Source organism: Protomyctophum parallelum (assembly GCF_964188405.1).
Source record: "Protomyctophum parallelum genome assembly, chromosome: 4".
Classification (NCBI taxonomy): Eukaryota; Metazoa; Chordata; class Actinopteri; order Myctophiformes; family Myctophidae; genus Protomyctophum; species Protomyctophum parallelum.
In genome coordinates, this window is record NC_139700.1 from 22,648,041 (window position 1) to 22,663,765 (window position 15,725).

The 15,725-nt window shown below is 42.1% G+C and overlaps 1 pseudogene across 1 annotated transcript; it reads left to right on the forward strand.

Moving 5' to 3' along the window:
- The first annotated feature begins 344 nt into the window (after window positions 1–344).
- LOC310856960 (muscarinic acetylcholine receptor M2-like) lies at window positions 345–8,377 on the forward strand (annotated as a pseudogene). Its single transcript has 4 exons — window positions 345–413; window positions 6,152–6,391; window positions 6,753–7,690; window positions 8,066–8,377. The product of its transcript is annotated as a muscarinic acetylcholine receptor M2-like (transcript).
- Window positions 8,378–15,725: the final 7,348 nt, after the last annotated feature.

The window sequence follows — 15,725 nt, forward strand, 5'->3', positions numbered from 1 at the left end:
CTCTCTTAATGCAACTTATGCAAGGCCATATATAAATCTGGTCTCAAATGTCTAAAGGGTAGAATAAGATAGGGTACGGTAGGCGACACAGGAGGGCATTATTCAAATCTACAAATCTAGCCGAAGGAATACAACACTCATAAATCCGTCTAACAACTCTCTCTCTCTCTCTCTCTCTCTCTCTCTCTCTCTCTCTCTCTCTCTCTCTCTCTCTCTCTCTATCTCCGTGCTCAATCACTCACCACGCACGTACAGGCGCACGCACACATGCTCTTGACAGAGGAGGGGCATCGCTCAGACCAGTTACTTTCTGCTACTAATGGAGCAGTAGTAGCCTACAGTACATCGAAAGCCGTCAGAGACATGGACGGAGCTGACGATCACCTCCTTTACTGCTGTGCGGAACGAATCTGGTAAGTAAGCTCCCTCGTCGCTACTCTACCGGTTTGAACCAAACCCCGCCTAGAAATATTCCGTAACTTCGTACTTTTGAAAAAAGAAAGAAAGAAAACAAGTACTTATTTGTTTCCTCCCAATGAATAGCTATAATTAATATGCCAAACGGATAACAAGATTTGGCACTAAGGAAATAAATAGCTATTTCGTCCAAAATGTAAAAAAAAAAAAAAATAGAATATCAGAAAAATGTAAAGTAGGCTATACATGATTTGAACATTCACAGAAAACCCTACATCATTATCAGACTTAAATTGACCCTTCAACTTTTTGTTTATGCCCAAAATGATTGGATACGGGTTTTGTAGAAATGTCTAGCAACTATAAGCCTATAGAAATATTAGTCCTTAAATGTGAAATATTCAATCATGTTGGCTATACTTTACATTACTTTTTTTCCCCTTTATTTTTCTTTATTTGATTTTATTTCCCTAGTGTAGTGGTTAGAGCATATGCCTTTCATGCGGAAGGTTGTGGGTTCGAACCCTGCCTGGAGTCATGGAAAATATTTACAGGTAGCAGTTGGTACACGCTAGGCATGGCAGATCAGGGAATTTATTGGTTGTGTATAATGCTGTATGTGTTGCATACTGCTATAGTAGCCTATTTGGTTACATTATAGTGTACTGTTGACACACAAATTGCCGAGGGGTGGACCGTTTTGGAATCATGTCTTGTCTTTCACCACAGCCTACAATGACTCTTGAGTGGCATTTCAAATGACGACAGAATGATACCTAGGCCTACAGTACGTCCAACTTCAGTCCCCTGAGGAACAAATTTTCCCAAAACTCATTTGATATTGTCTATGTCACTCACCCTTCAATGTCACTCACCCTTCATTTCACTAAGGCTGGCATGCGTATTCCACTGTCTCCATTACATGTCTGTGTAGAGCAGTGGTTCCCAAACTGTTTAGTCCGTGACCCAAAAGAGAGATTTGATGTCTCCCCGGGACCCAAAACAGCAGATCTACAAGCTCAAAACAAGCTTGTAGATTGACTTTCTTCACTAGTTCTTAAACATTTGAAATAATATAAATAAAAAACAAAATGTGGGAAACAAAAAAGAAAGGGACAGATACAAATGTGTCCACAACCCACAAATAGGTCCCGTCCCACTGTTTGGGAAACAAGTTGTGTATAGAGAATACCATCTGTAACCAACCAGCCATCAGAGTCAGAGCACAAGCCTGGATTCCCCTGTCTCCATGCTCCCTTGGAATCCCCCCTTGATTACAGCGTGTTTGTATTTTAGAGGAAAATTAGATCAGTCAGGGCAGGCTCCTCCTCCCTGAAATAAGCACATGGTAAATCAAGTTAGGCTCCCCTAATCTTTACTCATTAACTCTCCTACTCATTCCAGGGTGTCCTCTGAGATGGACTCTCTCTGCTTGTGCCACTCCAGTTTCCTTTTCCCTCCACCCAGAGTTCCTTTATTTCATTTTCATTCATTTCATCTCTTCCATCTTGTTCTCGGTGCTTAATGTCTTCTCGTTTCCTTCGCCTTCCTTGCTTCACAGCGATAACTCTTACTTGCTCTGGTCTCACTGTTCCAGCGTGTCATTTTCTCTCCCCCTCATTCCCTTTTCTCCTCCCTCGCAGAGCATGGTATAGTTTGGAGTAGCCCTAGGTTGTTTCTGGCCTCTCTGTAGCAATGTGCGCTGCATGCAGTCAGAGGCTTTCACCACTCCACTCCATTACACTGCCATGCCAGGCCAAAGCTCAGGGCCATGTGAAATTTCCCACTCCAGAGTTCAGGACAGTCTCTACTGAAATCATGACAGGTCAGTGGTAAATATACTTGACTGGTGAAATAGTAGTAGAGGGTAGTGTAGAGCAGAGGTCTGAGTCTATCTACAAATTGTATTTGGTTCAGATCATAGTTGAAATGCATACAGTGTATATCTATATAGTACATTATGTCTAGGTATTTTTATAAAGATTTCATGGCTGGGCTATTGTTATGGATAAAATCAAATATCACAATAACGTTGATCAAATACCTCAATATTAATATTATGACAATAGTGTGGGGGTGACTATTGGTGCTTTCACAAATATTTGCATAATTATGGTTCTGTACACAGAACACAGTGGGGACCTCATGTTTTGTTTTTGTTTTTTGTATCGTTTTTGATGTGGGTGTTGAACAGATTGTGAAGACAAATATCCTTCGGGACAATAAATTATTATATAAATAATAATTAGGCGTTTTGCCGTAGGCCTAATCATCTGTCATGCCAATATAATGACTACGTTTGTAAATGACTACGTTACTGAAATGCAGCCAAGAAAAGACAACACCATATAACAATACTATCATATCCCAAATCCCAGACAATATCTAGTCTCATGTCACAATATTGACATAATATCAATATATTGCACTGCCCTAGTTTTATTCAATCCATATACTAAACGTTCATAGTGATGACACGGCACTGGGGGTTTGGAGTCGTTGTCTGTCATTCCACAGCTAACAGAGCAGGGATAATCCCATCAGAAAATCATCGGAAAATCGATTTATTTGACAATATAATGAAAGAACTGTGATGTATTACACTGTGTGTTCATATCATAAATCTGTCAAAGTGTTAAAGTTGGCTGAGAACAGCCCAAACTGTGGGCATACAGACTTAAAAAAAGAAACAGTCGCACAAGATGAGTACACTGTAGAAGCATATTACCGGCACAGCTGTTGCAAAGAGCATCTGTTGGATCTAATTACTGTGCCTGTCAAGGAAATACTGTTTGCCTCTTTGACTGTCTCCAGTAGCTCCGAATAACAATTATGGAGGTCAGTAATGGAGATCTTATTGGTGTAAAGTGAAAAAGAGAGGAGGAGCTTATGAGCAGTTACTCAGTAAAATCCTCAGTGTTAATTTAACTCAGAGACTGTACAAATGTAACCAAATAGCAGTTAAAAAAGGATAAATGAACACTGAGGATGTGTGTTTTTTACTGTGTACTGATGTCCTGTTTGTTGCCTGCTCCGCTATAAACCACATCACATGTTCTGAAATGAAGGTATTTGCATCCAGAATAATTCAGCTCGTTCATGTGTTCTGGTGCCACTGCATTATTCCTATTTTAGTGGCTGAGAGGACATAACCTGGGTAGGCAAGTAAGCAACGGGTTGCGCACGCACGCACGCATGCACGCACGCACGCATGCACACACGCACACACTTAAGTCTTTATTATGACAGCAAAAGGCCCAGAATGGATCTTTGATGAAAGAGAGATAGAGTTATTTCTCACTGTAATGAAGTTTAAACTGCTTGTAAGAGCAGGAAGGAAGCTCATCTCAGGTACATATGATGCTATCATGAAGGCTAATGGAGTCACTTACAGGGCTTTAGCAGCCATCATGGTCTTTTACATCGATTTTCTGATCAACCATGGCCACATTGCTGCATGCCGTACGTTTGTACAGGAGCCTGTTTCTGACATCTCTGAGATATTCTTTGAAGATTGTTGTTATGGCATGTTCAGATAAGACATAACAGTGTGAGAAGAGGGGGGAGATGACAGGGATTATAGGTCCTCAGTGGAGAATCCTTTGATTGATAAGACATAACAGTGTGAGAAGAGAGGAGAGATGACAGGGATTATACTGTAGGTCCTCAGTGGAGAATCGTTTGATTGATTTTGTGTGTGTAATAATAGACAAGATCGCAATTTTGTACCTCAATGATCTATGTCAGGACAGCAGTCCCAATAATGATATTAGGTCATCTTGCACAAACAGAAAGTTGGGGAGGATGTTTGGCCTGAAACGATATTAAAAAATGTGATTATTGGAAGATCTGCCCTTAACTTGGCTTATTGAGTATTTTGTTGTTGCACCCATGCAGTCTTAGTTAGTATTAGAGAAGAGCATGTTTCCTGTCACACATTGCGACTGATCTAGTTCACAAATTAACTGGCTGAGATTCTAGGTACCAGGACTGCGCTGTAAGAGTTAGTTTTTTTAGGCAGGTGACTTATAAGGGCATTATTCAAATCTACAAATCTAGCCAATCTCATTAGTCCTCTTGGCCACTACATCTCTGTCTCCAGTCTCCATCTCTTTCTCTGTCTCTCCCACTTGCACTCACCACACACGCATGCACACATTTTAACACATATCGCAGGGTTCAACCACGTGTTGCCGTCTTAGGTGGACAAAGTTCGGCTGGCAAAGGCAAATATTAATACCCGAAGTTTGAGAAAGAATAAAGCAACAAAAGAAAAGTATACTTTGCATGACCATGGAAACAATTACCATTTGTAAGGCAGGGCAAGAACCACAGGTGCCATTCATTCCTTGTCATCAGAGTGTCATCTTTCAGAGTGCAGACATTAGATATCTTTCTCCATTGTTGCAGTCAGTTAAACCATCTTTAGCCCCAGAGAATCTGTGCTGTCTTGACATTAAAACCATGCCTTCCTATGAAGGTCTGGACATCTGCCGCAAACAAAACATGCACACATGCGTGCACGCACAGGCACACTCCACTCTGCCCAAATCCAAATCTAATTTTCAAACCATGCGCTGCCTATTCCATGTCAAGTAGCATAGTTAGGAAATGATTCCTCCATGCCTGCAGGATCAAGACGTCGACTTGACATTCTGGAATTGGCTTTCATGCTCAGATTAGATATATGCTCCAAGGCCATTTTGTGACTTTCACGGCAGGCAGGGAAATGTAAATCAACTCTCTAGAGGTGAAGGTGGCCTCATTGCATGGTCCTACTCCACCTGTCAGGTCAGATTTTTATCAGGGTGAAGACTTCCAGGTCACCAAAGACCCAGAGGGCTAACCCAGCACATAAACATAAGACAATGTAAAAACACTGCTGTATCGTGCTGCAGTGTGAACAAGTCAATTTATTCGATGAGAGTGAACAACAAGCTAAATAGCAGGATGTACATAACAGGGGTCACAATATGTAAATCAAACATACTTCAGAGATGTATTATGTGAGATCGCACCCACAGGTGTAGAGATTCACAATGTTGAACCGTGAAATTACTTGAAACCTCTCATCTCATATTATGGAATATGTTACCGATATTATGTGGGACAATGCTGTGCGTATTTTTAAATGCAGGGCCTGAGCCTTTATTTCTCACCTGTCCATCCACAACGGAGCCAAAAGACAGTCTGCTAAAACACTCCCTCAAGCACCTGCATGACTAGCAGGCACTGTGGATGTTACAAAGGGTGCTTTAAAGAGAACGTCTCTTGACAGTGAGGATGCACATACACAGTAACATTTTTCAGTTTGAATTCATCCACTTGTAACTCTGAGAGTATACTACATGAACCTGTGAGGGTCCATTTTGGATACATCTATACAGTACTTTCTCTGTAACTTATTTTAACCAATGTGTATGGTGGAGTATGTTAATGCAATCTAAGTCTACATCTACAGTGGTTGGAGGTGGTCTCACTACTCTTCCACTGAGTAATGTAGAATGTCGGGTATACAGGACACCCAACACCAGGTTGTAGTTCTGCCACAATTTCACAAGCGCAACATCTCCCCAGAGCCTAGGCCAAGCGAGAATTCCATCTCAGTCTCTTGCAAAGAGTCAAGGAGACCCAGTTACAGGTTACAGCTTTAACACTCAAGATGTTACAGTCTATGATTGATGCCCAAGGATCAGTAATGAAATGGTACATTCTCTGTCTTTTCCATTACCAGTTGGATTGCCCAGAATTGAGTCTGGACAGAAGCATTCTTTGAAGAGGATACCCAATACCAGAGAGAATAATGGAGGTCCTCAACACATCCCACCCTGCCAACCGTAGCAGTAGTGTCCTCAGCAGCCTCTTCTCTGAAAGTCCCTACACGACTGTGGAGATTGTCTTCATTATTCTAGTGGCTGGATCATTGAGTCTGGTCACCATCACTGGCAACATCCTAGTCATGGTGTCTATAAAGGTTTGGACTTTCTTTCAAATAATAGATTACTCTACACAGTGAAATCCTGTGCACACTTGTGCACGCACGCACGCACACACACACACACACACACACACACACACACACACACACACACACACACACACACACACACACACACACACACACAGTTACAAATCGATAAATGAACACTGAGGATTTTAATGTGTATCCACATTATAATAATATATGTAAAAGCACAAGGCACTTGACTAATGCATACAGCTGAGAATGTCAAAAGTGCTTCTGGCATGTCATTATTGTGCATGTAAAATCGCAAAGAAATGCACATTGCATTCTATTAGCATCCAATAACATTCACCCTGTTTTCTTTCTCAAGGTCAACAGGAATTTACAGACCGTCAACAACTACTTCCTGTTCAGCCTGGCCTGTGCAGATCTCATCATCGGCCTGTGTTCCATGAACCTCTACACCGTCTACATTGTGATTGGCCACTGGCCCTTAGGTCCTGTCGTGTGTGACCTGTGGCTGGCCGTCGACTATGTTGTCAGCAACGCCTCGGTCATGAACCTCCTCATCATCAGCTTCGACCGCTACTTCTGCGTCACCAAGCCGCTCAGCTACCCCGTGCGCCGCAGCACCAAGATGGCGGGTCTGATGATCGCCGGGGCCTGGATTTTGTCCTTCATCCTGTGGGCGCCTGCCATCTTGTTCTGGCAGTTCATCGTGGGTGGGAGAACAGTGGCGGAAGGGGAGTGCTACATCCAGTTCTTCTCCAATGCGGCCGTGACATTTGGCACCGCCATCGCTGCATTTTACCTGCCGGTGGCCATCATGATCGGCCTCTACTTTCGCATCTCCAGGGCCAGCCGGAGCCGCGTGAGACGAGACAGCAGGAAGTACTCCGGGACCAGTGTGGGGGAAGGCCCTTCTCCGAGCCAAGACAAGGGCGAGAGCCAGCGCAGTGACGATGTGGTGATGCAGGAAGAGGAGGTGGAGGACAAGAACAATGGTGAAATGCAGCAAAACGGAGGTGGCCCCTGCAAAGAGGAGATCATCGATGGGGAGAACTCCACCAATGACAGCTCCATGACGGTCAGCATCCCCGCTTCGTCATCCAATCAGAAAGAAGAGGAGGTCATGTCGTCTCCCTCCGGCCTATCACAGACGAGGCTTAATGGCAGCAGTAAGCCAAGCGCCAAACAAAACGTTCCTCTAAGAAAAAGGCCAGAAGTTCTGGCTCCAACAAGAACACACCAAACACCAACACTTCAGCCACCGAGAGACAAAACCTGGTCACAAGAACATTGTTGAAGGTGACAGAAATTCATAATGGTTTTTTCATTTTGCTAAATTGAAATGTATACTGCCATATACTATGCACTGTGTGTGTGTGTGTGTGTGTGTGTGTGTGTGTGTGTGTGTGTGTGTGTGTGTGTGTGTGTGTGTGTGTGTGTGTGTGTGTGTGTGTGTGTGTGTGTGTGTGTGTGTGTGTGTGTGTGTGTGTGTGCATGCGTGCGTGCGTGTGCGCATGTACAAAATATATACCGCTTATTTCCAGCTATGATACATTTTAAGGCAATAGAGCAATACATAAATAAAAACTATATTTGATAGAAAAAACTTTATTCAAAGTGTAAAAGAACTGAAGGTGCATTACGATGTGTCATGTATTTGCTTACATTGTCTAGGTGACGAAGAATAGTCCGGTGACAAAAGTAAAAAAGAAGGGCTGTTCCTCCAGGGAGAGAAAGGTGACTCGTACCATCATGGCCATCCTGGTGGCGTTTGTGGCCACGTGGACACCGTACAATGTGATGGTGCTCATCAACACCTTCTGCTCCACGTGCATTCCCCCGTCCCTCTGGACCATCGGCTACTGGCTGTGCTACATCAACAGCACCATCAACCCAGCCTGCTACGCCCTCTGCAACACAACGTTCAAGAACACCTTCAAACAGCTACTCCTGTGCCAGTACAAGAACATACGCTCTACGCGGTGAGGACGAACAGCAGGAGACCATTGTATAATAATAATTACTGGCTGCAGGTAATGTGGGTCTGTGAGGTACAGTTTTGAGCTGTAAAGTTGAAATATAGTAGTAGGTACTCATGGTCCGCTTATTCCCTTTGTGCAGGTTCAATGATTTACCACAGTCAATTGAGATGTTTGCGGATAAAATAATGTACAGCATTCACAGGTTTAGGGCCATCGCAATAGACGGGGTAAAATATTGGCTCCGTAGTATTTAAGACAATCACATTTTTTAGGTAATGTAATTATATATTGTACTAGAGGTGTTCAGGCCGCTATGCGGCTCTCACACCTATGTCGCACCGCCGATCTGACTGATACGCCCACATATCATATGGAGATCTCTGAATCTGTCAGTCCATGTCCCTTTTATGCCCATATATAGAGATCCATGATGTCATCAGTATACTGTATGCCCATATTGTCAGTATTGTCAATAGATGGACGCATTGAGGTTAGACAACACACTCCATATTTGGGTGTAGCTGCATTGGGTTATGGTTATGGATGAGTCATGGTTACATGATGTGACATGAGAGGTTTTGCCCGCCGGCTGGGCACCCCTCCCTTAAACCAATTTTAATATATAGGATACACTGAATATTTGACTCTGGATTGAGTATCTCTACGTGTTTCTGGCTTTAGGGGATTTCCTTTGAGAGAATGTGCTTCTTTTTGCTTTCTCCCACGAGACCATTTATACTACATTGTTTACAAAGTAAAACTAACTCTGAGAGTGTAAACACTCTGGGTTTATTCTCTGCTGAATCTGTTTTTGCACTAACTGTCAAATGTACATTAATTACATGCAGTATATATATGTACAGTAGTTACTAAGTGAATACATTTTAGTGCATGTATAGGATAAAAAGGAGGAGTCTATACATGATGCATCAATGCATCATATAAGCCATATCATCATATATATCATATCATACCATTATCATCCATATCATCATATCTGCCAACTAAGAAGAGAACAAGATTTAACGCAACCACTTAAACCCTATCTATCACACAGCAAACATGGCCAGTCTAGTTTACAACGTGTTGCATTGTGACACAATGTGAGCTTATAGAACTGCTATTTTTGAAGATTTGGGAAAAGTTTAGGAACTTTTTGACATTTTAAAACAATTATTTCAAAAATGTTTGCCATATCCAAGGCGGTGTTGGCGAAAGGGCCTTTCTGTGTGGAGTTTGCATGTTCTCCCGTGTCCCCTAGGGTACCCTCACAAAAACATGCAGTAATCCTGGTCTCTAAACTACCTCCCCCTGGCCAGCCTGATGGAGGGGAAATGAACTGGTCGGAATAACGTGTTCCTTCCACATGCTACGTCCGGCCGGGGAAACTCCCCCCTGTCAGGTGAAAAGAAGCACCTTGGACTCCTCATGCATAGAAGAAAACATGAGGTCAGTCCGCTGCCCTCCCCAGGTTGGCAGAGGAAGTGTAGCGCCCAGGATTACATTAGATAATTGACACTGGGTGAAAAAATGGGTTGAAAAATCGTGGGATAAAATGTTATAGTATAAAAGAAAACAAAATAGGGACACCAGGTTGAAAGTGGTTAAAACATTTTGAAAGGGATGGAAAGGTTGTGTTTTAACAGTGAACACTCACACAAAGAGTTGTTGGCAGCTATGAAAATCATTACTGTAAAATTGTAAATAGAGCTTGGTGTAAATATATGCATCTGTGAGTGTGTCTGTGTGTGTACGTGTGTGTGCGCCCGTGCGCATGTGTGTGTGTGTGTGTGTGTGTGTGTGTGTGTGTGTGTGTGTGTGTGTGTGTGTGTGTGTGTGTGTGTGTGTCTGTGTATGTTCTCGTGTGCGTCTGTGCGTGTGTACATGTTTACCGTTTGGTCGAATATACTCACCCTTATTTAAGATAATATGATAGCGGTAATAATGCCAAATGTGACGGAATGCATAATCCTCTTCCCTCTATCTTCTGTATCTATGTTTTCTGTAAAAATAAATAATGTAAGAAAGTGAAACCTGTGTCAATTCATGTTTCATGTCAGGAAATACAGATACTGATTATTTGTTTAGTGAATGAGTAATGAATTGGTCAGATTCGTAAGCTAGCTGTAATATCAATAATTGTGTCGGCAGTGGGCTAAATCTCACACAACATAAGTGTTATGATTTTGCATAACCATGCATAGATGTCAAGATCAATGTCAGCTCATGGTTACGTGACCAATAGCATGCCATGCATACTGTACTTTACTGTATTGAGCCAATTCTTGGGATACCCTGAGATATGCTGATACGCAAACACAGTATCCTGTATGTCTCACACCTTCTTAATCTTGACAGAATCTATTAGTATCAGGTTTATTAGGTGTTGTTTATGAGAGCGCAGGCAACGTGCATAGATAATATCTTTTCAGGTTGCTCCGTTCCGTTCCAATGAAGGGGGCCCGTGCGTCCTGCCTGCCATAGAGGGGACAGAAAGACCTCCCACCTTTTGGCCTTCATCTCACCCTCCAACTCACTGAGGCCTAACGAACTTTAAACCACAGAAATTGTACATTTTGTCAATCTTATGTATTCTCAGAAATACCCATGTGACATACGACCACTGGGCGGGGGGTTGAACCTCGAGATACTTTTTTGTATAATAATGCACGGAAAATGTAATAAACATTAGTGTCACTGTTTGAACCTCACTTCACCGTGTGGCTGTCAAATTGTGTCCTCGGCGCGTCACTTTCTCTTATCCTTACTATCCTATCTGCTGCAAGGACTGGTCAACGATTTATTTTCTCCATTGGTCTGCTTCCACTCACACCATAGCCAGGGGACGACATTTGACCAGGCTGAGACTGACAGTATAATAATCGCTATAATAAGTTTGATGACTAAACTTAAAATTTACAAAATCTTTCTGTGAGTTATGAGTCAGACCTGCTCCGAGGACAGACCTTTCAGGTCTATAATTGTATCATGCACCTGTTGAGAAACCAATAATTATTGGGAATTGGCTTTAATAAATTGGGACTTGAAGGGGAGAAAAATTTGTCTTGAAGGGGCATGTTTTGCGCAACAACATACAGTAGTCTTTTCATTTTAACATCTTACTAAGCTGAGATGACCAGATCTTATGCATGTCATTGCAGGCTGACCAGGCCATACCCTTCCTAGTTTGAAAGTCCTTTTGGGAAGAAGATATATATGAACCCAAATACTTGTAGTCATCAACCTGTTTTAGAGGAGTGTTGTTCCTCTAAAACAGGATATATTTACGTATTCAGTTTTCGTCTCGTTCAGATAAAGACCAACACAGTTGGAGGTCTGCTCAAGAGACTGAAGGAGAGCCTGAGCGTATTCCAATGATTGACTGATAAGCATGATGTCCTAGGGTTTATTTGGTAGCCCTTATCATTGATAGCATCAACTGACATATGAAGAACATAATCAACAACAATAATATATAGAAATGGGGCCTTGGAGAATGCCAGCAAGGCATTCTCAAAGTGGCCGGCAAACTGTACAGAGCTGACAATGAGGTTATATCTTCCCTTCTTCTCTGGAGTCCTGCCTCAAAGCAGACCAGAGGTAGAAAACTGACGTTCCCTGATGTCATAGCTAGGGACACATGCATCAGTAAGCAGGAACTGGGGATGGCAATGAAGGACCGGAAAGTCTGGCATAGCATTGTGAAATCCATGATCTCGACCGCGGTCGAAAAATGATGATGATGTCTGCCCTATGATCTCTGAGATTTATGTTTGTTTACCTCTGAGTCACTGATACTTAAGAGTGGTCTAACCTATTCCTTATATGTAACTGACTACACTTGACCACTGAAGGCTGTACTCTTGTGTAAAATCTGATGTTTTATTTTTATTTATTTTTCTAAGAACCTGTGACTTGATGACATTCATAATTGCCCTTGGGCTTCTGTTATAAAACCTAAATAAAAATATTTTGAAAAGAAAGAAAAACCAATAATCAAAAGTTTCACAAAAACTTTACATGACATGGTTGGGGCAGAATTCGTACATGGTTGGTGCAGAATTTGTTGCTACCACAGCGATTGTAAACATGACCAAGTCCCACCAAAGATGTTTTACAATATGTGATATGTGTAATAACAGCTCAACATTCCAGAAGACAGGGCATGCTTGAAAATGAACACAGACTAGAGTCACACCTTGATGAAGGGTTTTGGTTAATGCCAAAACGCATAGGTGTCAGTCATGAGGTTACTGAACAGAACAGTGCTGTGGATTTATCTTTTCTTGGAAAACATATTAAATAGACCGGTGTGACTAATACAGTAGATGCATAATCTATGTTAACAAAACAGGTTGCAAAGATTTTGCCAAATACAGTATGCATGTTAATGCAAATGCAATCAGTTCTCTGTTGTGTGACACACTTTGAGTCATTGCTGCATGATGCTACATATGGGGTGTTATATTTCAGAGTTTTGGTATGGTCGGTGTGTTGTAGCAGGAACACAAATATGAAGATGGGAAAAAAAAGATATTATGTTGCAAAAAGTGAGTATATGAGAGGCCTCAAAGCCAGGAAGCTGCTAGTGAGTCAGAGGTATACCAGAAGGTCTATTAAGTTTTAAAGGACCACTTCACCCATTTAACTCATCTTCATATAATTGGTTCTCGCCTCATTAATGCTCTTTATAAGATTGCACCATTTCTATCTAGAGGATAGCCTCGGAAACCCAGACATTTTATTTCCTGGAAGAATCTAGAGGAGGGCTCTGGACAGTTCAGAAACCTACCAGTGACATCATCTGTAGGCAGGTTTACACATTTCAAACAAGATTTCAAATTGTATAGATTTTTTATGAATACAAGAACAAAGGCTTTTATTTCAGCATGCACATTTTTTAAATGCGTTTTGGATAAAAGCGCTATATAAATGCACCATTTACCATGTATCATAGCAGCAGTATGACCTCATCATCCAACAGCAGTTGTGGGTGGAGGATGTGGTCATCAAACTGATGTAAGAACTACAACCTTAGGTAACAATAAAATCCACACACCAGAATGATGCTCCCCTCATGGGTCATTTTTATGGTGATGTTTCAAGTCGGGAGACTCTTCCTCAGACCTTATGTCTAAGGGGGAAAAAAGACCCACGAGGGGAGCATCATTCTGGTGTGTGGATTTTATTGTTACCTTATATTGAAGTTTTGATCCAGCACTGCAGCACCCAGCCTATAGCCTCAGGACAGGATGTGGGTGTTTTTTGTTACTTTTTTGTGACACCTTTTGCAGATCTACAACCTTGTACATTGGAACCTATTACCTATTATTAGCATGGCATTCACTATGTAAAGTTGACAACTTATTTGTTATGCCGTGTTCAGCACAATATATATGGTCACAATTGTTCCGGCTTGAATGTCACAGCATGTTTGTGCTGCAGGGTTAGCCAGGCATGAAAGTAAACAGCTACTGTTTCAGGGCCATGTTACCATGGGCAGATCAGTCATGTTCAGCCCATGGGCAGGATGCAGGAGGTGAGGGATACACGCCTCTGTCCTCATCTTTGTCATCACCTGGCAGCGCCCCAAGCTACTGCTCCGCCCCCCCGCACCCTCCCAGGTGAAATGTGCTCTAGCCACACCCAGGGACAGTTTTATCTGCATCTTTCACCTCACCCACAGAGAAAAGAGGACCTTTCTGGCTTCAAACGCTGCCCCCCACCCCCTACCACCAGTACCACCACCTCAGCTGTGTGATAATACTACACCTCCTAGTGGAATTAACTAGTATTTCAATGTTGTTGTTTTTTTTTAACAATTTTGAGGTCAAAGATTGTTTAGAAATGTTTACTGCCCATCTGATGTTGTTTGGAAAAGTTTTATAACAAAGGTGTAGCCTATACTGCATCACTGTATGTAAGCATTCAAATCCCCTCCTCCTGTACCAATATTGACTTGTCTTCATTTGAACTCCATACTGCTTGCCAGAGGTTAGAAGATAAGAAAAGAACATGATAGAATATAGTAGCATACTGTAGAACACAATACACAACACAAAAAGAGAGGATAATTTTCTACTCCTTGGGTATTGAAGTGGCCTTTGATCTCTTTGCCAAATATCACTCACATGTGTCTGATTACGTGACTGCATGTTTGTTTACAAAGTAGGCTACATTGTTTGCCTCTCTGTACCCATTGTGTTTTGGCAGCAGTGTTATCAAAGACAACACAAGAACAAGAGGAAACACTAAGCCTTGACCAGACGGCCTGATAAGCATTTGTTTGTATTGTGTTATCCTCTTTTAGTGTAAATAGAAGATCTTTCAGATTTAAATAGTTTGTTGCCTTGTGGCAATTTGGTTGAATGTTATCAATTATAACCTTTTACTGTACAGATAAAACAAAAAGTAATGCCAGCATCATTGTGCATTCTTTATCTTATTCAGTAATTATTTATTTAATTTTAATTGATCTTATTTCATTATCAGAATATTCTTCTGAATATGTTCTGGGCCTGTACATTGTCTCACATAAATAATAAAACAACAAACAATCGTTTCTACACAGCCTACAGGATCACTGAGGCCTGAACTCAAACTCTGATTTAGCAATTTGACAGACTGGAACAACTCAAGAACAAGCCGCAGGGACTCTATTCCTAATTTATGTTCTGACTGTAGCAGATCTACAAGCTCACAAAGTCTTGCAACTGAGAGGTGTGAGCTAGCTTGTAAATTGGCTAATTTCAGTGGATGAGACCAGCGTACGACAAAGTATAAATTGGGCTTGAATATTCAGTTTGATGGCAAAAGCTGATCATTCTTTAACTAAATATGAATTTTACCTGCCAGAGACAACATTCCTTTATTGTGCAGTTTGAAAACGTACACTTTTGCACTTACTGACAGACTCCCTCAAAGCACCCACTGTTTAGGGTAAACACTGGCCCACAATGGGAAGGGAACTCATGCTCCACAGCGCATGGATGCTGGTATGTTTCAATTTACAGGAAAGTGTGTGTGTGCGTGTGTGCGTGTGTGTGTGTGTGTGTGTGTGTGTGTGTGTGTGTGTGTGTGTGTGTGTGTGTGTGTGTGTGTGTGTGTGTGTACGCCTTGACCTGCCTTCAACTCTTCATTTACTTACCCACCACACAGGAGTGTTCCGAACTGCGGACTGTTAGTGCGAGCTACTAAAGTCATGTCAGAGGGAACAGAACAGATGGAAGTCTTCAATGCTGACGATGACCTGCCATTACCTGTTGTGTACCCCGAGGCGCATGCAGAAGAGCTGGCGATAGACACCAGCTCCAGTGTACGGGAGGAGCAGCTAGATGTTGCTCCTTCCTCAG